Genomic DNA, 24,734 nt, shown 5'->3' with positions numbered 1-24,734 from the left:
AAAAAAAAATCCCTGGTGCCTAGTGGTTTCTGCCCCCCTTGGGGGCAAATCAGCCTAACCAAATAGGCTGATCTACCCCCCAGGGGGGCAGAAATGGCTTAAAATAATTCCCCCCCTAGGGAGCGACCCTTGCCTAAGGGGTCGCTCCCCTTGCGTGAAATTCACGCAAAAAAAAAACTCCCTGGTGTCTAATGGTTTCTGCCCCCCTTGGGGGCAGATTGGCCTCATCAAAATAGGCCAATCTGCCCCCAAGGGGGGCAGAAATGGCCTAAATATAATTTGCCCCCTAGGGGAGCGACCCTAGCCTAAGGGGTCGCTCCCCACCTAAAAAGAAAAGAAAACATAACTAAAAGAAAAAAGAAAAAAAAAATGATCCCAGGGGGGGCAGAAAAGGCCTTCCCAAAAAAATGCCCCCCTTGGAGCGACCCTTGCCCAAGGGGTCGCTCCCTTTTGTCAGTTTCAGATAAAATAAAAAAAATCCCTGGTGTCTAGTGGGGTTTCAAAAGCCGGATTGCAAGCAAGCAAACCGGCTTTTGAAACCCTGTGAGAGACTTCAAAGGGAAGGAAATACATTTCCTTCCCTTTGAAGCCCCTCCAGGCCTCCCCCATGGGATTGAAAGAGAAATGCTTTGCATTTCTCTTTCAATCGCACTGGAAGCAGAGCTTCCAGCGCGATGGGGGAGACCCTGTGACTAATCAGCGCGCGCTGACGTCACAAGGGGTTTGGGGGGGGTCGGGGTGGAAGGGGAAGGGCTTCCCCTTCCATCCCTGACTTGGGGGGGTGGGGGGGAACCCCACAGAGGGAGCGCTAGCACTCCCTCTGGGCTCTGTGCACAGGACGTAATGGTTACGTCCTGGGCACAGCAGCACTGTGCCTCAGGACGTAACCATTATGTCCTGGGCACAGAAGGGGTTAAAAGATATTATTGTCCATCTGTCATGGAATCAACACGCTCGACCTCTTACCAGTGACAATGAGTATCAGAAATGCAAAAATATCAAAGATTAACGATCTGTGCAATACGAAGGAATTATCTTGAGAGGTTTTAAGAATTGTCATTCCGGAGAGACAATGACAGCAAGTGATTGAAGGGGCCGTGAAGGACATTGTGGAATTGTTTCCACTAAACAAGCTCTCTGAGATCGTGTCTGGTTTCCTCATCGCCATGAACGATTTGAACAAGAAATTAAACCCTATCATCTATGTATCTGCCTGCCAGTGAAACCCAGTCAACATCCGCTAAACATGTCGGAGTTACCAAGTCATGTCTGGGAAAGCATTGCTGTTGATTTTCGGTCCAGTTGACAATGGATATCACTTGATGGTAATTGTGCATGGATACTCTTGCTTCCCGTTAGTTGAACATCTCATGTCTGTCACTCGGGAAAGAGTCATTGAGAGAGTAGATGGTAACTTTGCAACATGGGGCATTCCTTTGATTATGAAAAGTGACAATGGCCCAACATTTAATAGCAGCGAATTTTTACGATTTCCTCAATCTGTTTAATGTCAAGCATCCGAAGTGCACACCTCTTTGTTCTCAGACTAACAACTTCATAGAATGTTTCATGAGTACACTAAAGAAAGCTGTTCAGCAGTCTACATTATAGAAGATCAATCTAAAGACTGTCTTAACTTCCACATTATGAGCTTAACGTTCAATTCCTCTTTTGACCACCGGTGAAAGCCTTGTAATGTTGATGTTCGGGAGAGCCAGAACAACCAAGTTGCCTCTGTGGACCAACACCAGATCCAGAACTGAAACAGACACATGTGCAACAGACTTGAGTTGCAAACAGAAAATGATGGGCTATACTGACAAGTGCTTGTTCATCAGCGACGATGTCGTAGATTTGATGCTCCTTTTGACCCTGAGTAATTTCACGTTGTAACCAGAAAGGGGCACATGGTGACTGCCCAACGTCCAGGAAAATCTATCAGGCGAGATTCCTTGCACTTCAAACATGTGGTTCAATGCTTGTCATACCCTAATGTCAATGCAGAGACTGGCTCTGAGAGAACACTTGGAGAACCCCAGACTGCCACTGCTCCTACATCACAGAAGCAGATCATGGACTCTCTGACTGCTGATTCCAGTTTCCAAAGACACGATCTGGACGAGCTATCAAAGCGCCAAGAAGGTTTATTGAAGAGATATAAAGTGTATATGTTGTAAAAAAATATTACTTTTTTATTTAACAGAGGGGGAGATGTTGTGTTTTGTATGTATGATGGAACCTTTTTGAATCCTGAAAGACTCTGTAGAGGGATGACATAAATTTCAGAACGTAGTGAAGGGAATGAAGGTTTAGAATGTTCAATTCATGGTTACACACTGAAGAATAAAGACGTGTAGTATTTAACTCTGCGTGTTGCGTATTCATTGGTGGGTAGTCAGGCTGGGGAGGATACTACAAACGCAATCCAGGTTTCTATTATAATTTGCATTATTTTAATGTCATTCTGTATAACCGATTATACAATCAAAACGACAAGTTCCATAATGCAAGGAAAAAATCTGGACTAGTGCATAGAGCTAGAAAACTGTGCAGCTCTATATTCGTGCAATAAAAAAAACAAAAAAAAAATATATATATATATATATATATATATATATATATATATATATATATATATATATATATATATATCCAACTATAAGTTCCATAATGCAGTGGGAGAAAACAGACGATTAGCGTTTAAGTCAAGACCATACATGAGATATACTGATGATAAGTAAAGGTTTTAACCTCACCCAGTTCACCGCCCCCACCCCAAGCAAAATATATTCATTGAAAAAGAGGTATGTGTTTAGTGATATCCCTCTGCGAGTTTTAGTTGCAAAAACTGAAATTACGCAACTTTGTTGGCGGGGACCACGCTAGAGCGTTCGTGGAGCTTATTACACAATAAGTATTTCAAAATGTATTTCCGGACAGGTCTCGCCTGCTGAAAAAAACTCGCCCTACAAGCAACAATCGCGAAGGTGGGAGGAACGAGCCCACAGAAAAAAACATAGAAACAGCTGAAGGAAAGAACGCGCGCGCCACCAGAAAGCGCGTGACACCACAGGGCGGAGAAACAGGCGCGTGATCGCTAAACGGTCGTGCGAGTCTCGAGACGTCTGGGAACGCCAGGAGCGCCTGAAAGCCGCAGGCTCGCGGCCAACCGCCACCCGGTCGAGGAGCGCCGGGCGCGCGCCAACGCTATCCCACTCCCAGCCAGTGCGCGGCCACAGGGAGCGTGACAGGAAACCCTGAGCAGAGTGGGGGGGGGAAGCGCCGCCATCTTGGAAAGGAGAAGGGACGAGGAGGAGCGGAGACAGGAAGCCGAGGGGAGACGAGATTGCGCGGCTGCGGGGCGGAGCGGTAGGAACACCCAGGGGCAAGGAGAGCGGCGGACAGGACAACGCTAGGGAAGCAGAAAGACGCGGTGACAGCGAGCCCCACTCCGCCCCGGTGAGAGCGTAGCGACGCCCAGTGCTGTCACGGGCCCGGTGTTCCACAGGCCCCTTGTATATTGCTGCTAACCCTCCCCACCCCCCTCGGGAGGGTGGCCCCTGCACTGCAGACCCTGCCCAGACCTGTCGCCCACCCGAGCTCAGCACCCTGGCCCAGTTCCCCTCTGCCTGCCCACGGCTCTGAGGCCCGGCTCCTGCACCCGGAAGAGTCGGTGCCTCCTCTGCTGTCAAAGCCAGTGAGCCGGGTGTGAGCAGGCCCCTCTGCACCAGCCCTGCCCGCTGGCACCAGCGTCCCCAGTGCTACACTTAACATCACCTCACCTTCTCTCCTGCCATTGATGTACAATGTATCTCTTTCCTTCTTACTCCGCTTCTGTGCAAGTGCACAGTTTGTTATTTAAAATGCACAGCACATCCCATCTACGACGCACACGCATGTCTTTGTATTCCAGTTTTTCCCCAATACCTAGGGTCATTCTGTATTTATCTCCCCTTTATTTTTCTACTCACTGTTTGTTTAACCCACGTATGTCTCGCAGTTTGTTGTTATTTAACGCAACGTTTTCAGCGGCCCTATTTCACGGGAGTGATTTAATTCATGCACAGTTTGCAGTTTTTATATTGTTTGAATTCCACGTTTTAATCACTTGAAGCCATTTACATGGTTCAGAGAGTTCTGGTGGTTGTGAAATATGGTCTCGGGCTACTGGTAATATCTGACAGCTGTCCAGCCCACCGCACTCGTAAATTAAAATACCATTGGAATCCCTCAATGGCATTTTACAGTTAAACTTTCTTGTTTGTTGTGTCTCTTAAATGAGATTGCGTACCAGCATAACGCGAAAATGTACAAATAGATGCTAAAAATGCATATTATCCAGAGATTTTTTTTTATAACTAAAAATCTTCTCTACACTGATACGTTTGATAAAGAAAATAAGTCTTTGGATAGACATGTTTACGTTCTACGCATCTTTACAATACAATTAGCTATATTGTACGTGCCTGGTATACCTCATTGTTTTCCAGCGAGGTATTCAATATATAACATTGTCACTCATAGATAATGTGCCCCATAATCCAATTTCTCATATCAACCTTTTCGAAAGACACTTTTGGCAGAGGCTGAATGCCATCTCACTAAATAAAAACTTGGGAGAATACCTGTATGCTTTAACATAGTTTTTACATAAATGGTTGAACTTTTCAAATGTTTAAACCTGTTTTCTGGTTGATCCTTTTTGGCCATGGTTGCGCTAAATAAAACTTTAAAAAAAAAAAAAAAAAAAAAAAAAAAAGTAGTTCTGTATGACCCCTTGAACACCAGTGCATGGAACCCCGCTGCTACATTTAAAGAAAACACAAAAGGCAATATGGCACGTTTTGACTATTCGTATTCATAACTCCTTCAAGTCGAGGCATATTCTTAACTTTTTGTATTGTTTTTAGCAAAAATTAACTGCAGCATGTTTTGGAGCTCCCCACCTCCTCAATTCTGCATGACTCCAAAACACGTCAAACTCAACTTTGCAAATCCGCGCATACTTGGATAGCCTTTTACTTAAAGATGGTTAGTGTACGCTTCTGTAAGGAAATCCTTTTTGCATGATCGTCCCGAGGTTTTTGGACTGAAGCAACTGTTTTTTAACTCTGTAAGGGCACTCAGTCCTGCCAAACCAACCTCAGTGCCAGTGCTCTTACCCTTTAAAAGTATGTCTAATTGGCTCAACCACAATTGGCATAAGTTAAGTTACTTGGTCCATTGTATCTGGTACCAGGGATATCCCTGGGCTGTATGTTAGTATCCCTTATGGCCTGCAGCGCTTACTGTGCCATTGCACGTGTGCCAAGGCAAAACATGAATCCCATCCTGCCATTGACATTTGCCAAAGTAATTCTGAACTGCTGCCTCCATTAATGCCATAACAAATAGCAAAACTCAAATCTTTTTTTTAAATATATTTATAATTTACCCCTCAGGCAAAGCCCACTAAGTTATAAAGCCAAGGGGCATGATAATAAAAAGATGGACCTGTTTTTTGTTTTTAATTTTACCTGTCCTGACAGTAAAAACTCCACATTGTCATTTTTATTTTGTAAAGGCTGGTAGCCCATTTGGTGAGTACAGGGTTACCCTCTGACAACTCAGCTAACTTCTAAATAGGACTACTAAATATTACACTTCAAGGTATCTAAAACATTTTTGGGTAAGTCTGATTAGTTGCTCAGGTCAAATTTAATGTAATTTTACACAAATGACAACTTTAGAAAGTTGCCACATTATTGCCCAGTTTTTCCAGTGACCATTTATAGTTTCATGCAAGCTGTTGTGCTCGAGACAGCCTTCTGCTTTCTTGGGGAGGGGTATGAACAACACTCAGGATGGAATGCAAAGGCTCTGCCAAGTCAGGAAGTTAGACCTCCTCCTAGAAGGAATACCAAACAGGGTGTGAGCCCAAAAGGTGACCTTCAAAGGGGATGCCACTTTTGAAGGGCAAACAGTAGTCGCACAAGAGAGGGACTGCTCCTTTGTTTGAGATGACAGGCTGGCCTTTCAGACCGAGAGCGTGAAGACATTGCCAAACTGTTTTTCTGTGGGAAGATAGTTCCTAGATAGCCACACCTCTGGGATGGGCTGGGGTGCCCCACACATCAAGAAAAAGGTCCTGTCATGTTGGGAATGGGTAGAGTGGTGTATTCTGGCCTAGCAAGGTGCCACACTTTGCCAGAAGTCGTCATTAGGTGGGAGGGGAACTGGTAGCCCATTGGCTAGTAGTCTCCACATATCTCGAGGGCCAGAAACAGGCATAAAGTTGGCACACATACCTCAAATCTCATCTTTGTGGAGAGAGAACTGAAAAAAGAAATGCCCAGGTGTTTGCTGGACCCAGCTAAGAGTGGCTGCACCAAAGATTGAACTGCACCTACTTCACCTTGGGCTAGCAATGAGAGGACTCTTCCAGTGGTATCCCCTTGAGGAAAAGTCGCCCTCGAGCCTCAGGCAGAGAAAGTGATTCTTATTCGGCTGTTATAGCGACAGTGCCACAAAAGGTAAGAAGCCTACCTCGGCAAGTTGGTAGCTTAGAACACATAATTGTCACTGACTGTCAAAGTGCAACCTGGGAGAGGTAGTCCCGACCTTCAAAAGTTTCACCAGAGTCTGTTGGAACTGGGAGAGTTGATACAGTTTGGTTGCTCAGCAAGGGAGTTACTGCCAGTTAAAAGAAACTGCTAGTTTCACTGCAAGCGGAGACCAGTAGCAGGTGATTTTTTTTGACTGCATTTCATCTGGACTTCGAGGGACAATGGCCACTGAGGCCAGAGTTGCCCCACTGTGCTCATGGATTGAGGGCCCGCCACTGAAAGATTCCCCTGACACCAGCTCAGCATCCTGTTACCCGTGCATCACAATCACTCCTTTGATTCCTATGGCAGTTCACTCCTAGACCGTGGAACTGGAATGGAGACTGTTTAATTGCAAGCTAACTGTTCATCTGGACCTTATTGGTCCCGGTGACTGGCTCTGTAAGTAGGTGTTCTCCACAAAAGTGGCAGTTTTCAAGCTACTTGAGATGGCTATCCCCAAATCACAATAGATTGTAATGATTTATTCCTGTAAATGAACATTTGTGATTTATTGTTTCTTTGCAAACGCATATCTCTGGATTCCTCTGGTGATTTGTCATTGAGGCATCTACTTGAAGACAAAATGCACTCCATTTTTTTAAATTAGAGTCGGATTTTTATTGTTTAGTTTTCTTATTTGATTGTTTTGGTACTTCTTACTTCACTCGTTTTCCTTTGACAAAGCCATAGTGCTCTGAGTCACAGCTACCCAGGACTGAGCTAAGGATTTTCAAATGAACTTGATACTGAATTGTGCTTTTATTACACAGGGATCCTCTAAGTACTTTACAAAGTGTTAACATTCCTTTGCACTGCTTAATGACTTATGTAGCCTACATTCTGTGTCTCTTCAATACAGTAGAGTGCGTTGTCCTCCTAATGATACTTCAGTTAATCGCTTCTATGTGTACAAATATGGCTAGGCTAACTTTTTTGTTTTGAGAAAAACACAGGACTGTTATTGTATCTTTCTAGTATGTAGGGCCACAAAAACAGTCCAAATGCCTGTAGTAGTGGTTTAAAAAATCTGTGAATTAAAAAGCTAATGAATGGCACAAATAGTGTATTTTCTTAATGTCCGTAAATAAGTTAGCTTAGTTGGTGATAAAAGGAACTTTCAGACTGAAATAATGCTAAACTGGATAATACCTTGTAAATAGCGTAAAACGTCTGTGGCTGTCACCTTATCCAACCAGTTTGTGATTTTTGCTGATGCTGCTCTGATCGTCTGATTAGAAGGGGTCTCATGTTTTCAATATTTATCAGAGGAGTGTTAGTTACAATAGTCCTACAATTGAAAAAGAAAACCTTTCATAATGTTTACAAATAGAGTGCTGAAAATTAGAGGAGATTGTGTGTTCAGGTAGTATTATTTCCTTACTTCACCCAAATTGGTACCGTCTATAATGTCTTAACTACTGCATGGATTTTTTCGGGGGATTGATTCCTCCCTCCCACCACTGTGCCATACAGAAGTATCTCTTCAAATCATAAGGAAATTGAGTGAAAGTCAGGTAAACATTTACAAATACAGTAGGTTTCGCTTCGCCTGACCCTCTCTTCAAAACTCTGGCTTTACCAAGGGTGTATTTGTTCTGGGTTAAAGAGGCAGTGGCTGCGCACGTACACTAGCTTGAATGTTAAATATGTTCACATGCAGTGGTTCTTCTGCTCTTCCCAGAGCTTGTTTTAACTGTAATGTTGTACTATCTAGGGTAATTAACACCGCATGGCGAGGGCATGCGGTAAAGTTACCTTACAAAGTGAGGTATAGTTACTTGAAATAACTCTATTTACTGAATTTCTAAGGTTTTGTACAAGTAAATTCAAAACCTAATTCTAACGTCCCTGTAACCTTTTTTTTTTTCCCCCTCAGTGCATTGGTGTTTATTATTATTTTTTTTTAATAATGCAAAGCAACTTTAATTACTATACATTAATCCAGCCATCCCTGTGCATTGGTCTTGGGCTATTCGCAGGAGGAGTTGGCCGCAGGCCCTGCAGCCAACCCCCTATAACAACCCAGCCATGTGAAGCGGGTGGCCTTCTGCCATGCGCTGTGGGGGTTGGTCGCAGGGCCTGTGGCCAGACCCATTGAGCAACCCCCTATAACCACCCAATACCCGGCGTGCACCACCAAATAGGTGTGAGAGGGTGTTCCTGGGTCTGTGGGTGGGTGCGTGAGGGACTGAGAGTGGATGTATGACGATCTGAGTGAGTGCGTTAGTGTCTGATTGGGTCGGTGTGTAGATGTGTGAGTGGGTGCGTGAGTGCCTGTGTAGGATTTTTAGTGGGTTTGTGTTTGCGAGTGGTTCTGTCAGCAGCTGCGTGAGTGTCTGAATGCTAGTGTGAGTGAATGAATTAGTGTATGAATGAGTCTATGAATTTCTTTTCTTTCTTTCATTTAAACATTTTTTTTTTTTTCACTGAAATTTGCGAATTCGTCATGTTGTTAGACCGGGGGGCAGTGCTGAGCGTCGCAACGTCTTCACGAACATCGCACAGCGACAAAACATTTTCCGTGGCATATTGTGACCCTCGAACACCCCTATATAACAGCACTGGGGTCATTTTAACTCCACCCGGACTCCTTATACCACTTATCAGATTTATTATCAGCCCCGGGGACTGTGTCCCCCATACATAAAATGCTAGCTGCAACTTTCTGGTCAGGTTGCAGCCAGCCAAAATACAACATTCAATCGGTCGCGCACATTCATGAATATGCCACTATCACTTCAAAAACGTTGCGATGGATCAGCAGCCATAGATGTACAAATTTATTTCCCCTTAAATATCTCAAAAATCACTGAACGGATTTACACCAAATAAACAAAACCACAATCTGCAAAACAAAATCTAGCTGTCTGCCAAATTTGGTGCAGGACCTTCCAGTGGTTTGGGCTGTAGTCGAGTTCAAAACTCCTATGGGAATTAACATTGGAAACACACTTTTTCACGTCTTCTCTCTCCCCCCTCCCCCCCCCCCCCCCCCCCCCCCCCCCCCAAAACCCTTTTTTTCTCTCTGAGATGGCAGTCATCTTGGGACTCTGCTTCAGCCAAGTCCCAGGGGAAAAAAAGGTAACAAATATGAAAAGGGGTCAGGGTAGTGACACCGTGACCCCTTAGCTCTGGTGCTGGGATTCCACAGGGACCTCGCCAGGGCAAAAACACGTTTTTTTTTGTTGTTTTTTAAATAAAAGTTTTGCTGCAAATTCGCGAATCTGCGGCAACTTTTTTTTTAATTTTGTAATTTTTTTTAACGTGCCAGCTCCAGCTCTTATTTTGGAAAAAGCCCCTGTGTGTCCCTGGTCCTGGGTGCATGTGAAAAATAAAGAAGAGGGGGCGCACAGGGCCCCCCTCCTAGGGCATTTCTATGATCCGGGGACCTCCTCCTCCCAGGGGCTTGTATTCAATTATATGCTGCAAGGGGCTGAGCAGCCTCCCTGCAGCCCCAGGGACCACCACCTCCCCAGGGCTAAACAATGCGGAGGAGGGAGGGGCAATGTTTAAGGTTGGGGGCGCCTGTCCCTCTCGAGGAACGTATAATGGCCCTTTGGACCGCCACCCCACAGGGCCGGCCCCTGCTATGTCCTTGGGTGCCCACCCATGGGACATAGCGGTGTGCTGTGACTTGGCGAGAGTGGTCCTAGTTCCGGCCGAGTCGGAGCAAACACAACTCCACTACCAGCTCTCACTTGATGGGAGTGGAGGTTTCCGCAGAGATGTGGGCAGGGAAACCGAGGAAGCAGTTGCTCTCATAGTCAGGGAGCCTCAAGTTTAGCAGCCCCATTTCTGTGACAGCAGTGCTGGCTCCCGCAGGAGGTGGAGAACCAGCTGGGACCCAGTGGGTCTCCAAGCCCCTCCCACCCACACACGCAGTCCCACTGCACACTGGGTGACCTGCCACAGATGGCTGCAGGAGGGACACACCTTAACCCTCAGGCACCCCCCCCCCCCCCACACTTTTTCACTCCGTGGTAGCACTAACTAACCAGTAAAAAAAAATGCTACAGTTGGATAGACATTTTGTGCAAAACTGTGGACTATTGTTGGATGAACGGATGAGCTTCCTTTCTGGCCATGATGCTAATTTCACAGAAAATCCTGACTGGAAGCACTAATAAATATAAAAGTAGCAGGTGCACCAGTTAAAGTTCTACTTCTGGAAAGGACAAATGATTCATACTCCAGGGTTTGGCGAAGACAAAGCAAGTGTTTACTCCACAATTCCATATTGATTAACATTATGAAATGTTTTCTGGAGGTGAATGCATCTTTCATATATTGGAGCACAATCAGACACTCTTACACCCACATAGACCTTGTCACACCCACTCTTACAAGCTGACACACTGTTACATCCATTCTCACACCCAGAGACACCCTCTGACACCTTATTCCACACCCAGAGAGGCTGGCCCTGCGGCCAGCTCCCACTGCACATGGCCGAAGGCCGTGCGCTGCATTGGGTAGGGGGGATGGCCGCAGGGACTGGCCGCAGCATGCTTGGGGTTGGGTTGTTATAGGAAGTTGGCTACAGATGAGGCTTTTCAGCCAGCGTGGTTGGATTAACTTGTGGTAATGAACATTATTTTAAAAAAGCCATAGAAATTCACTTAGAAAAACAAAGGTGACACGGACGTTACAGTTGGGAAATAAAATTGAAAAAAAACCCTTAGAAATTGACTCAAAAACCTAAGTTTATAGAGATATTATAGTTGGGTTCTGAATTTACTCACATAAAACCAGAGAAATTCAGCAGTTGTAGATATTTCAAGAAATTATAATTTGCAGCCTTAGGTAACTATAACTTGTGACCTTGCCATGCACGGCTGATTACCCCAGATATTACAGCACTCATGATAACTTTTATAACATCAATAAAAATATAAATGAAACATTAGCAATCAAATTATTGAAGAAAAAAACTGTCCATTGCAGGGGCACATGTTATAGTTGCTTAAAATAACTCTAACTGCTGAATTTCTCTGGTTTATATGGCACGTTGACTATCCCCAGCATATCTGGAATTACCACGTTTAAACAAGGGCATAATTTTGCCAGCTGGGCATATCATCCCATACCCGTTCCCAATATGTCACAAATTAATACCATAATACATTTGCTGGTATTATAACAGGTGTGGACACTTTGGATGCACATAATGTTGAGAATTGCCACTACTGCTTAGTGATTCCCTGTCTATAGCAAGAATTATCATCATATTGCCAGAAGCCTCATTGTATTAATGATGCCCACATTATGTTGTGAATTTTACACCTTTTTGCCATGATGAATATTATGCCACAATTTGACACTATTGTGCATTCGATGCTCCCAGTATGCCAGGAATCGGACTGCCAGGATATATTTTATGCCGTAGTTTGCCACTTCTACCAACAGTTTGCCCAGTATGCTAAGAAGGGCCACCATTTTGCCAACATTATGCCAGACTGGGCTGCCGTTTTCAGTGTATGCTCACAATGTGCTGGGAAGTATCCAGGGCAATCATTTTACCAGGGGTCGGCAAAATGCCATGTATGGGAAGTGGGCATCATCCCATGGGAGCCTATAGGTTAGAAAGAAATGCCACCATTATGTAAGGGCAGACATTTTATCCTGAGTGCATAAGGGGCATATTCACAAGTTGCCAAAAACTACCACTGTTCTGCGAGGGCCAGCATTTCACCTTGTTGGGCAGCGAACACCACACCTGACACATGCAGGGATACTCACCCGGCATTACCATTTTTTTAGTCAGACTTCACTAGACAGTGCAGCTATCTGGGTTGCGAGCAACATTTCGGGGACATTTTGAAAGCTTTCCTGAGAATGCATTCCACCTATTACTTACCATTGGCTTTGTGTTTTGTTACTCATGGTTGCTTACTTTCTGTTTGCTGGCTCCATTTATTTTAAGCTGACCAGCTTGAGTTCGTCCCTCTTGTGGAGCATAGCCTATTGACTGTATTCTTGAATGAGTGCTTGCTGTCTGTAAATACAAAAACAGATGATGGACAGAATGCAAGACAAATCAAACATTCACCCCCAGTCACAGATCTGGGTTTAATCCATCCGTTTTTTTTTTGCTTGCCATGCCATTCCAGTTTGGGCCCAGCCATATGCAAATCAGTCTTGACCCTGTTCCCCATGGGAACAGTACAGCCCGAACTGCCAGGCCAGGTCTTCCCTAGGCCAGAAACCAGCATCCTGGGACTGGTTTCAGGGTATCACCCTTCATCAGCCAGGCTAGCTTGAATCTGATGGCATAGCAAGCACGGGATCCACGCATGGGCATACCCTTCCCACTTGGGGAGACAAATGCAAAAACAGATGATGGATGGAATGCAGAACAAATCAAACATTCACCCCCAGTCACAGATCTGGGTTTAATCCATCACGTCAGGATGTAGCAATAATGCAAGTGCTGTGCAACGTGCCAAGGAACCTAGGTGTATAAATAATTAAGGAAATAGTGGTTCACTAGCCAGGGACTCCATTTCAGAGAATGTTATTGTTTGTAGTGCACAGCAAATTACACCATGCCAATCGCTGGTCACAGTAGTGTAATTTACCATGCACTGCAAATAGTATTCCATGATATGAGTACCTAGTGAACTATTGTTTCCTTAAAATCAGAGAGGGACACGGTGCAAGCACAAGAGGGCAGCAACAGTGAGTTTTGAGACATTAATGCGCTTCTGTTATGTGAGTGAAGGAGGGGTTCAGGCAGTAGTAGATGCTTCCAGTGAGTAGGGGTCTTCATATTTCCAGTTCAAGCCTACCCGTTAGGCAGAGTAACTCCTCTTTTGGTTCCCACACTCTTGCTCGCGGAAGTAGCAAGGAGAACAGTTCTGTTTATTTTTTTTTATTTTTATTTTTTTTAACCTACTGCTGTGAATGTGGAAAGTTTCTTGCATCTGCATAGCATCAATGTGGTGCATTGAAGTGAAACTAAAAAGGAATATTTTATGGTGAGTATTTCCTCCGGTTCATGCGGTATTCAGTGTATACTGGGCAAATTACTGTGGAGTATCCAGGGTAGATGGCAGGAATACAACAGCCAGTAACACAGTGGGGCTTGTATGTTAAACTAATAACATTGGATGCTTTCCCTGACAAATACGATTTATGTGGGTAACTTGACAGACTTTGTGAAAAGGCTACCCTCCACATCGGAGTTGGTTGTGTGCACTGAAACTGAGTGTCTTTGCTTTACCTGCTGTGTTCAACTGCCTGGGTTACTAGTTCTAAGAAATTGACTTGGTTGAGGGAAGTCGGGCACTTAAGCAACAACCACAATTCTTGTTGGGGTAACCCACAAAAAGCCACTAAACTAACCTGTACTTAATCCCCCGGTAGCTTGGCACAAAAGTCGTCAGGCTTAACAAAAAGGCAGTGTGTAGAGTAGATATGCAGCACGCAAATAGTAGTAGTGACAGCACAACATAAGAAAAATCTCACTTGAATTGAGGGGAAAAAAGTATAATAAAGTATTTGACACTAAGACAACAAACATCGAGTCAATAGAACCAGAGATTTGCAATTTCAAAGATTTAGGTGTAGTTCCTAAAAGCACAAAGAACCACTTGTAGTTATCTGTTTCTGTAAGACTGGTTGAAAATCACAAGTTCAGGCTGACCGCGATGGAACTTGTTCCCGATATCGGGACCAGGGTAGTTCCAGTGAAAAACGTACCTTTTCAAAGTCTGGTGCAAATAATCTAGTTTGCTGTGGAAGAGTCTGTAGGGAGAGCGTCACAGATAGTAGTTGCTGTAGCACAAAGATCCTGTTGGCCGTCACGGACAACTGTTGCTGGAAATTTGCATTGGTGGTCGCCGCAGGCAGTGCTGTAGTGTGAAGTGCAGATCTCTTGTGGTCGGTCATCGCTGGTGGTCACTGTAGCACAGAATCTGGTACACCGGAGCTTTGTGATGGCACGTGGCAAAAATGTGGGTCGAGCAGACCCATTCGCAAAGAACCCAACACTTTAGGATTTCTCCTTTGGGGGTTAGAGGAGTGCACTATGGTACCACACCAAGGACACAGCACCTGGAGAGGTGCTTCTTGGGGACCAGGGATTCACTTTTGCAACGCTCAGGCAGATTTATTTGTAGGTCTAGTTGAAGCTGAGCAGTTGCAGGGATCCCTCTGGAGCTTATGACATGACCCTGTGGCTCTGAATAGGAAGTCAGTCTGCTGTCTCTTGGAGTCACTTGGGTAGCCTGGGATGAAGGGAGGCAGGTATACTGTTAGACAGCACGACAGGCTTCCAGCAGGAGGGCATTCCTTCTTTTGTAGTATCCACAGGTTCAGGAGTGTACTGAAGAATTGGTCTCAAGGTCTAATAATAACAACTGGTGCCTGCTTTGAAGTGGAAGAAACTTCTAGAAGCACCCCCTCCCCCAGCATGATTGTGGAACATCCATCGTCCTTGTCCTGGTGCTAGCATGTCTGGGCTCACAAAAAGGTAGTGTGAAGTTCTTTGTGTGTCTGCAGAGGCAGCTCCTTTGAAGTGCAAGTGTAGTAGGTGACCCCCCCCCAATCAGGTCAGGATGGCCCTGCCCACCCCTAGTACCCCTTTATGATACTGTCTAGCAAGAATACACAAGCGCCAGTGGCCAACTGCAGCTTATGTGACCTAGTGTACAGGCACCTGATGGTTAAAACAAGAAAATGTTAACTTTCTAAAAGTGGTGTTTTCAGAATTGTTAATTAAAATTTAACTATCGTTAAAAAAATGAAAGGGAAGTTCATTTGAGTGTAAACATGACATTTCTATCTGTTGCCATGTGAGCTTTCACTTATTAAATTAAATGTAATAAAGTAACCCCAGTGTCCTATGGGAGAAATAGGCCTTGCCGTATTGAAAAACAAATTTTAGTTTTTCACTACCAGGACATGTAAAACTTAAGAGTCCATGTCAGACTTTTTAAATACAATCCATCCTGCCCTGTGCTCTGTTGCGGGCCTTCACTAATGGTGATTTATATGCATTAACAAAGAGTTTAGGCCTGCAAAACATTTATTTTGGCTGTTTCGAAATGGCAGTTCAAAACTGCACACAGGCTGCAATGGCATGTTTAACAAGCATTTACAATGCAATGAGTCTTGAGTTTGCTTGAGTTAGAGCTGTTAAAGTTGTAAATTCCTAACTGGTCTTTTCTTGCCACTTAAATTGAAAATGAAAAGTAAAACAGTTTACATAAGCGAGCCAATTCAAAGCATCACAGCCGCCATGAGCGCGAAGGAGAGACACAAAAGGAAAAAAGTTTGCTCGCAGTCAAATGTATGGGCATTCGTGCAGTTATCCATGTACAGGGTCAATGTCTAAGGCTGTAACCAAACCTCCCCAAGGAGGGACAAACGTAAAGCATTTATCAATGATAAGGTATTTTAAATGTAAATTAAATGTGCCTATTGGGCATAAGTCAGTTTTGCCATGTTTAAAGCGGGGAACCCAAGCACTGCTTAGCAGGGGTAAAGTCAGGGCCACAGGAATTATGCTGAAGAATAGGGCCAAATTATGTGGCAGGTTTGAGTAAAATACGCAGCAGGAAAATGCAGATTATGCTGTACATTTTAGTATTGTACTACTTTATTTGGTCATTTTAAAACTTGGTAACACTGTCTGGGCCTTGGTTTCACCTCATTAGTTACAATTTAACGCCCAAATATAACCGCAACAGAATGGTGACCAGACCAGTTTTGCGACGGGCCTTCCACCAAGCAGCAACTTGTCACTGCATTTTTAGTAACCTTTGAACCATATGAGCAAGAAACAATTTTTTTTGTTAAAATCTGCAGGCTAATTATGCGAAAATTGTACAGCTTCACAATCTTATGATTCCAGTGGCCCTTGGTAAAGTGATTCTGAAAACGGGACCAGCGAAGTCAAAAGGTTTGGTGGTGACCCCGCAGAGAGCCAATCCCAACACTACTACTTGTTGGTTCTCCAATATGTACTGTTGGCCAGCATTCAAAATGTACTCCAGGAGATTGTATGAGTACAAAATTAATACAGGGAGCATGATCAGAAGAGCTTTTTCTTTTTTAACCTGTTTTTGGAGCAGTGATGGGGAAAATAGCACCAGTGAAAACATGTGCTGCCTAAAACATAACTTTTGAAATCCGTGCTGGATACATCTTACATAGTTTCTCTACAAAGAGGGAAGGAGCACATGCCTCCACACACAGAGGAAGGCCACATGTGGCTCTTGTGACCAGTGTAGCTCAGACACCCTGAGCAGACGAAAGCTATCACCAGGGAGATATTGAAACTAGTACTCAAACAGTTAGGTTAGTTTTTAGTGTTGTCTGCTTGTGCATCGATAGTGCGTGCTTTCTGCTTGTGAGACTGTTGTGTACAGTAAAGGGCTTGGAGCTCACTATTTGATGGTTTGCTTGGCAGTCTTCTTTACAGTCTCATCATTCATCAAAGCAGGCCTGGCATCATATCTGTTCCTGTGTGTAGCAGGGACTAAACACTGACCAACTCAACTTAATTAGTGCCCGTCCGCTGCTCCTGACGCAACTGATGTACTGTTTTGTTCTTTTTAACTTCTGGTGGCCTGCAAACACAAGGGTTGTGACTGGCAAAAACGTGCCCAGCAGGATAAACAAAACTGCAAAGTTTTATTTTTTATAGCTAACTTTCTTTTATTTTGCCTAGTCGTCTTCTCTCACTTTCCACTCATGTTTTCTTACGCTTTTGCTCGTGGGCTGTCTTCTCTACAGATGAAAACCATCTTGCTCAAAATATTGCAGCAACATTGTTTCTTTATTATGTGCATTTCTGAAATGATGCTTTAACACATAATTGTGCAGTACACCCCAACCCACCCACTCCAATCTGCCCCTCTAGAATCCATCCCACTTTACCCCACTGCAATCTAAATCACTCCAGCGCACCCCACTCAAATTAAATTTTTCCCGCTCCAATTCATCCCACTCCAATCAAAAACAATCTGCTCCAATCCAAAACAATATTACCCACTCCAAAACAACCTGCCTCACTCCAATCCCAAACAGCCCTCTCTAATCCGCCCGCTCAATCCATTCCACCTTATTTCACCCCAGTCCTCCAGTCCACCGCACTACAACCCACCACACCCCATTTCAGTCCAATCCACCCCACTCCAGTCCCTCCATACCAGTTCAGCCCACCACAATCCATTCCACCCAGCCTACCCCACTCTAATCCACTCACTCAGTCCACTCCACCACACTACAATCCACCCTAGTCCAATCCAATACACCCCACCTAACCCATCCCCGCTGCAGCCCATCACACCGCAATCAATCCACTTCACCACATTTCAATCCACCCCATTCCAATCCAATTAACCCCAACCTACTTCAATCCACCCTGTTCACTCCAGCCTACCATAATCCACCCACTGTATCCCAATCCAATCCACCCCATTTCGGCCTGCCCCACTCTGAACCGGTCCAGTCTGCCCCGCCCCACCCCACTCTGGTCCGGTCCGCTCTGCCCCGCCCCACCCCACTCTGGTCCGGTCCGCTCTGCCCCGCCCCACCCCACTCTGGTCCGGTCTGGCCCGGCCCCACCCTGTGATGCGGTCCGGTCTGGCCCGGCCCCACCCTGTGATGCGGTCCGGTCTGGCCCGGCCCGACCCTGTGATGTGGTCCGGTCTGGTCTGGCCCGGCCCGACCCTGTGATGTGGTCCGGTCTGGTCTGGCCCGGCCCGACCCTGTGATGCGGTCCGGTCTGGTCTGGCCCGGCCCGACCCTGTGATGCGGTCCGGTCCGGTCTGGCCCGGCCCCACCCTGTGATGCGGTCCGGTCCGGTCTGGCCCGGCCCCACCCTGTGATGCGGTCCGGTCCGGTCTGGCCCGGCCCCACCCTGTGATGCGGTCCGGTCCGGTCTGGCCCGGCCCCACCCTGTGATGCGGTCCGGTCCGGTCTGGCCCGGCCCCACCCTGTGATGCGGTCCGGTCCGGTCTGGCCCGGCCCCACCCTGTGATGCGGTCCGGTCCGGTCTGGCCCGGCCCCACCCTGTGATGCGGTCCGGTCCGGTCTGGCCCGGCCCCACCCTGTGATGCGGTCCGGTCCGGTCTGGCCCGGCACCACCCCGTGATGCGGTCCGGTCCCGCCTTGGCCTGGCCCCGCCCCAGGTCTGGTCCAGGTCCAGTTCTGCCCCAGTCCGTCCGCGGGAACAACCTAACCCCCTGCCCGCCCTATCCCGTATGACCTCAGGATCAGCCTGTAAGCCTGGTCCCGTCCAGCCACCCCCCTCCCCCCCCCCCCCCCCCCCCCCCCCCCCCCCAAACAAAGCCTGTTGGCTATACCTTGCATTAAATGTCCTGTGTGGAATTTATTTAGGCCATTTTGTAATTTGGATTCTAAATTTAAAATTCCTATTTAATGTGGTGTTTTTTTTTTTTTTTTTTTTTTTTTTTTTTTTAATATAATCGAACTGTTTTGTGTCTGCAAAAATACCATTCAAGAAGAAAACTTTTGAAAAACCTTTGTTGCCAAGAACCTTTATTTTAAACATTCTTTACACTATCAAACATTTGATTTGCACAAAACAAAACACCTATCCATTATTGAAGAAAGATTAAAAACTGAGATTTTCCCCAGCATACTATCCCTACTTGAGATTATATCTAAACCACCTTCTTTACAGGTGATGTGTTAAAACAGCCCTATCCTTATGCTCAGAGGAGGATACAAGGATACAATTTAATTGTGGTACCTAATTATATAACTCACATTCCTACTTGGCTTTCCCAAAGGGACACTTACAGGTGCCTTTCTCAGTCATTAAATCTATCGCAATGAAAATATAAAAGCTCCTGATCTCCCTTGGGGTTCTGCAAGGGTTCAGCCCTGTCATCAGTGCCTTTTCATGTGTAGGTCTGGTCTTTGTGTAAGATCATAAGATGATTTGCTTGCAACCTCTTTTACTTGGGTGAGACAGTTTATCATCCATTTGGATAATCCATCTCCAGTCTGTCTGGTCACTCTCCATCACTGCCTAATTGCAGCAAGTCACTGAAAGGTGCAATAATTAAAGCTAATTACTAAGAAGACATATTAAAGTTATTGGCAAGAACAAAGTGCTGGGATGTATTTTTGGTTTTGGTTTTCAAAGGCTAGGAGTAGCACTGAAGCTCTACCCATGGTAAAATCCTTTTGTAAGGTCTGCTTTGATGATTTGAACCTCCTTACTGTGGTCCATATCAATTTTCACTGTTTGGTTTGTCGCAAGTACAATGTTCCACTCTTGTTTTGTGGGAATTTTGTTATGTTATATTTTGACATTTAACTGAGCTACTTCAGCTTTTTACAGCACACAAATATTATACATACATACATATTCAGTGTAGTGAAACGAGAAGTGTGCTCTTGTGATGCCAGTTTGGTCTGGACCATCAGGAGTTTTAGCAAAGCATGCCTAGGGGTCAGTTCAAAATTACATTTATTCGATTTTTGTGTAAAAATCATAAAAGCATACAGAACATGATACACTATCATTAACAGGTTAAAATCAGACGTAAGTTGAAAAATAAAAACCCCCAAAAATTACATTGTGGACTACCAGTGCAAATAGTCCAATGAATATAAAAATCATCATAAAATAGCAGGAACTTTTAAGGAAAACAAGGAATTCTTGAGCCAATCTACTGCCCATAAATAACTTGACATAGTACAACAAATAGCATGGGTGAAGTTTGCAAAAACAAATAAGATGGGTGACTTTGTGCAAATTGTATTACTCTCAGGCAGGTACTATTGAACAATCTTCAAATCTTTGTAAAATTTGCAGAAAGAGACAATACGCGAATTGCTCTGATTTGAGGTGTTATCAGAAGGACACTTGATTAAAGTTTCAGATCAGTCATTAATGCTAGGGGAGCTTACCAAACGATGGAAAATGTCTGATCTGAGCAGAGTTAAAACGAACCGACAGACATTATGCATATATTTTTTTTAGATATGGTTGCATAGCGAACGTAATGAACATCAGTTGAGTTTTAACCAAACTGGGCTTAAGAAGTTCAGAGGTCAATCTGAGGTCCTCAAACAATAATAAACCGGCCTCTTGTTTCTAGGTCAAAAGGTATGTATGTGATGGTCTCAGAGAAAGAATTGTTGTTCATCAATGTGGGAAGCATTGGACTTCCATTTCTAAACAGTAGTAAGTCGTTCTACTGTCCGAAAGATTTACTAATAGAGAAAGGTGATGAGTGTTACTCAATTGTGGAGTGGGTGTATCACCAAATTCACTTGTAAGAACAGACTATGTAATGGCCTTAGAGATTTCGGATGCCCTGAAAGCTACATCAAGCTGGCCTTTATCATTACAATAAACAATACAGACACTGAAGTAGGATTTGGAAAGTCTAGGATTGCTTTGTGGTTCAGTGCTGTTAGAATATGTAGATGACCTGATGATAGCAGCCAGTACTGAAAAGGGCTGTAGATTTCATACAATTACTCTGTCAAATTATTTGGCTGAAATGGCCATAAAGTTCTTTCTGCCAAGCTATAATGCTGTCAAAAGAAAGTCATTTATTTGAAACACAAAATGGAAAAAGGGAACGATAAAGCGTCCAAGGGACACATTTCCACGATTTTGACAATGAATCCACCAGTTACAGAGATAAGGATGTTTTCAGGAATGAGTGGATACTTTTGTCAGTTGATAGACAACTTTTACTTGATTGTAAAGTCTCTATAGAGATTAACTTACTGATGTGAGGAACCTGTATATCTTTAGCCTTCCTGTCGCTCAGACAGTTTGTGTAGTGTACCTGCTCTAAGAATGCCCAATTATGAGAGATTTTTTATTCTGTCATGAAAGAAGAGGTCATGCGCTTTCGCTTTAGACTGTCATGGAGCGGTTGATTGCATATGTTTCTGCAACACTGGATCCAGTAGCCCTCCTCCTAAACCCCCCCCCCCCCCCCCCCCCAAACTACCTGGTTGCATGAAAAATATTGCAGCACCTTCTTTGTCAACCGGACATAGTGAAGCAATTTTGATGGAGTACACCCTCCTGTGCTTGTTTCACACTCAGTAATGACATTACTGACTTGAAACGCTGCTAAGCTTCTCATAAATAGTTAACTATGACCCGATAATCTTAGCAGAGAATATTTAAATCAGACAGTGTAATACCATATATCCTGCAGCACGCTTGCCTTTGCCAAAGGAGCAGGGTATGGGCTGATGGGTGAGGGTTTAGAAACAGATGATGGTGATGATTGTACTGATTGGCAGAGTTGTGCAGTAACCCTAGACCAGACATTGAAGATGCACCACTTAAATTGGTTGACTTTATTTGGTGATTGTTCTTGTCTGAGAGACCATCATGGAACTCTTCTAGCAGCATATGTATTCTGCATAGTGACATGTTGTGGAGGCATCATACTTGTGTAATATAATTTCAGCACAAGTAGAAGAATTGATAGTGATTCAGGCACCAGCTGCGTGGCAAACAAGTTGAGTGTTATAATCCTCTCGGAGAGCCAGTTTGCTTTCAGAGTAGTCCGTGACTTAGGGCGGTTGTGGTCACAAAGGGTTTTATGACATCACCTGAATTCCCACCATAAATGACCCTTGAATTGTAGATATACTTGCTGCCCTGCAAATGCCGAAGAAAATTGCTGTTTTGATATGTGCTGCAGACAAAAATGGCAATGACAGGATCACACTGTGCAATAACTATGCAAATGAAGTTGCAAAGTGCTGTGTGATTGCATTCGGTACATTACAGCTGAATGTAAGCTCTGAAATAGAAGTTCTCTCGATGAGAAGGTCCTTTCAGAAGACTACAAGAAGATTTTGTAGATATACCACCTGTAGAAAGTTGACTCTTTATATAGTGGACCAAAAAGAGCTACACTGAGTAGAGTCCAAGCAAACCCCAGAGGAATTACAGTGGCACAAATGCTCTCTTGTGGGAGTGTTGGCGAGCAATTAGGCATGTTAGAGGGTAGTGTTAAGCTTCTGAAGCACACAGATAGACAGTGAGACACTGCATAAAGAAATCCAGCACCAATTTAGTAAAAAATAACACATACTTTTATATAAATTTGGATACCAAGATCATCGGGAGCAGGTGAGTACTTTTCAAGATGTGAAGTTTTACAGCTTTCAAAAGTCAACAGGGCATTTTGCTGTAGCTGCAATGTCACCTTTATAGGAGATGAAACACGTACGGCAAACAGGTACTCCACAGGAACTTACAGGAGAGTTCTCCAGGGCTTAAGGTGAGTATGGGGGGTGGTCCAAAGCCACACCAACAGATCACCTGGTGAATCCTAGTGCCGAAGTGTGTTAAGACATTGGGTGTCCCATGCAAGTCACTGGGGATTGGTCTGATTACAAAGTTGCTGTAGGTTTGTAGTGGGAGTCCAGTCTGGGTGAACCACCACAGGGGTTCACGTCTTGAGATGCTCAGGGGCATAGGGACCCTAGTGGTCCTCTCCTCCGTTTGGGCATCTGGGAGCAGAGGTATCTTGGACTACTGGGATTCTGCCAATGGTGGTGGTTGAAGGGGTGGAGTGGCCTGCAGACAGATGCTGCAAGCGCCATCGTAAATTCCTCAGTGGGTGACCACAAGGTGTGCTTTGTCTCTGGAGGACCTGGGAACCACACTGACACCATTTTCTCACTTCAGCACGAGCTAGGAGACTCTGGTGTAATGGTGATGTCCAGTGTCAAGTTGTGGTGGTCTTAGGTGCTCACAGTTCTTCTTTGGTTGCCTGCAGATGCAGGGAAGCAGCTCCTCTGCTCCAAGTGAGTTCTTCTAGGAAATTTGGGAAGCACTAGCAGCTCTTACGATTTCTTGGAGGCTGCAGTGGCAGGACAGGTCAGTTGCTCCATGAGGGTTGGGTGCAGCAGGCAGACTGGCAGGGTTGGCAGGTCAGTCATGCTTCTCTGTTCTTGGGTCAGCAGGCTTATTGTCCACGCCTTCCTTTGTCTCCAGTGAAGATCTGAGGTCCTGGTATCAGGGGGTCCCCTAAATACTCAATTTAGAGTCATTAAAGGGAGTGTATGGTAGTAGCCAATGGGCTACTTACCCCTGGGGTCATTAGGCCCACTAGGTGACCGCTTCCTTTGGGTGATGGGCATCACCCTGTCCTAGAATTCCTAATTCACCTACACACAAGATGGGGGAATTCCTAAGGCTGTGTTCATTTCAGACTGGTCACCCAAGAGGGGTGTCCACCCTTCAAATGCAACACGCCTCCTGCATAGCTAATTTTCCAGGTGCCAAATGGGTCCTGGGGCAGTGGGTTGGCATCTCCCTTCTGAGGGAAGCCAGATTTGTATACCAAGGGCTGTGGGCTTATTTGAAGCTCCCCTGCCTTGGAATGCAGATTTGCAGGTCATCCTGTTGGGATAACATCGCTGCCAGAGCAGGCTTTGTTCTTGGCCGCCCAGAGCAACGGCTGTCATCCTTGAGGGGGGTCAGAAACTCGTCTGTTGGTGACTGACTAGTGGAATCTAGTCAGTTAGCACAACGCTGTTGGTAGGCTTTCAGGGGGCACCTCTAAGGTGCTCTCTGGATGCATGTATTAATGAATACACTGGAATCAGTGAGGGTTTATTAATACAAGATGTTTAATACCAAACATCCCTATTTTCAGTGACGCTACCATGTAGCTGGGGAACTCTTATTGACCAGTATACAACACTTTTTTAAAAAAATGGCTTACCTGTTCACTTACTATGTCTAAGAATCGACAAAGACATAGTACGGGCATTTGTGCTCATGCAGATATGCCCTCACCTGTAATATAATGCACCCTGCCTTGTAGTAGTGACTTAAAAGTATTACAGGCAATGTTAGGGGACATTGCACTCAAGTGTACCATGTTGAGTTTTCACTTCTTGGAGCACATTGTCATGCAGCCTGCAGTGACAGTCTCTGTCAGTTTGGTGCTGGGTCCCTTACAGTGGCACACATTATGGTGCTGCTCTTAGGGACCCTCTTTATTACCTATGCCCTAGGTACCAGAGGTACCATTTACGAGGGACTTGCACAAGGTGCTAAAGGCCTGGTCACTTGAGGACCACGTGACCAGTGGTTTTGTTTTTGGGGAAGGAACACTGGCACTGCAGAGCTGGTTAGCAGGAACCCAGTGCACTTTAGCCAAAGTTATA

General features: G+C 45.0%; 1 protein-coding gene across 1 annotated transcript in view; it reads left to right on the top strand.

Moving 5' to 3' along the window:
• Positions 1-3,084: 3,084 nt before the first annotated feature.
• Positions 3,085-24,734, top strand: part of RAB14 (RAB14, member RAS oncogene family) — a 227,694-nt gene continuing 206,044 nt past the window's right edge. The window contains exon 1 of the mRNA XM_069241660.1: positions 3,085-3,459. The gene's annotated coding sequence lies outside the window, so the exon portion shown is untranslated. The remainder of the gene's footprint in view (positions 3,460-24,734) is intronic.

This window comes from Pleurodeles waltl, chromosome 6, assembly GCF_031143425.1.
Source record: "Pleurodeles waltl isolate 20211129_DDA chromosome 6, aPleWal1.hap1.20221129, whole genome shotgun sequence".
Lineage (NCBI taxonomy): Eukaryota > Metazoa > Chordata > Amphibia > Caudata > Salamandridae > Pleurodeles > Pleurodeles waltl.
Note: the sequence above shows the minus strand (reverse complement) of the source record. Positions and strands in the feature narration are given on the sequence as shown.